The sequence below is a fragment of the Wasmannia auropunctata genome, unplaced genomic scaffold (genome assembly GCF_000956235.1).
Source record: "Wasmannia auropunctata unplaced genomic scaffold, wasmannia.A_1.0 LD336074.1, whole genome shotgun sequence".
Lineage (NCBI taxonomy): Eukaryota > Metazoa > Arthropoda > Insecta > Hymenoptera > Formicidae > Wasmannia > Wasmannia auropunctata.
The window spans coordinates 3,570,532-3,571,726 of NW_012026816.1; the positions used below are offsets into that span (position 1 = coordinate 3,570,532).

Genomic DNA, 1,195 nt, shown 5'->3' on the forward strand with positions numbered 1-1,195 from the left:
TCAGTCCACGTGGTAGCGGCGCGTTCAAAATGTCGGCATCCGCACATGTGACGGCGGTGGCGACGTGGCAGCCCAGCGTTCAAAATGGCGTCACCCACGCACGTGGCGGCGACGGTGGCGACACCGCGTTCAAAATGGCGTCACCGCGCACGTGGCGGCAGCGGGCCCACGAAAAATATAATTGATAAAAAAAAATTAATTGTTATCAATTAATTGTTCTCAATTAATTGATGATTCAATCGATTATTGTTTAATTAATTAATTAATTAATCCCCCTTGACCTACATTCCCCCTACCCTTCCTCCTTGACCTACATTCTCCCCATCCTTCCTCCTTGACTTACATTCCCCCCACCCTTGACCTACCCCCCACCACTTTTGTATCCAGAAACCGCCTAGTATACCTACTCGTGAGTTAGAAGAAAGACGAAAATAAAAAATATGAGGAAGAAAGGAAAAAAAGCGAAAAATGGAATGGGAATAAATTGTACTTACGTTTCCGCATAGGTCGCTGCATTTCGTCCATCAAAGGTTAACAATGGTGAATTCTGCGTGATCGCCGTCGAGACAAACTGCTCTCTCTTTCTTACTCTTGCTCTCACTTTCGTCCTCGCTGGTTTCGTTATTCACTACAACCACTGAAAATGTATAGTTAACACTACGTTATACTATACATTTTCAGAACTTGCAGTGAATAACGAAAATATTCGTTACAAACTCACGCAGACACTTGTTACTAAGAGGCAAGAGTTATGGCATGGTAGAAATACAAGGGTATGCTCTTGCGCATGGTAAAGCCAGACAACCAATGGGAATTGCAGCTTGACTACGTCATTATTACGCGGCAAATTCAAACGCTTAAAGATGAAATAAATGATTATAGTAGCGTCAATACATTAAGGAATAAGCGAAATGATTTTACGAGAATGATAAGTAATAAATATTATTGTGTTACATCAGTTTATATATTCCACATATGTAATTTTTGTAAAACGAACAAATGTATTATGTAAGTGAATGAAATTAAGTTAAATAAGCTGAAATGAAAGAAATAATGAAATTACAGCACCTGAAAAATTATGAAAGTTTTTGGAATGGAAAAGAAAACCGTAGTCGTATAAAATTATATGTAGAAACTCAGTTTAATTATTTACGAATTTAGACACTTTCTTCTTGTTTTTTCTAGTTCTATTTTG

At 38.5% G+C, this 1,195-nt stretch overlaps 1 pseudogene; it reads left to right on the forward strand.

Moving 5' to 3' along the window:
- The first annotated feature begins 756 nt into the window (after positions 1 to 756).
- LOC105449766 overlaps positions 757 to 1,195 on the forward strand; it is a 3,363-nt pseudogene continuing 2,924 nt past the window's right edge.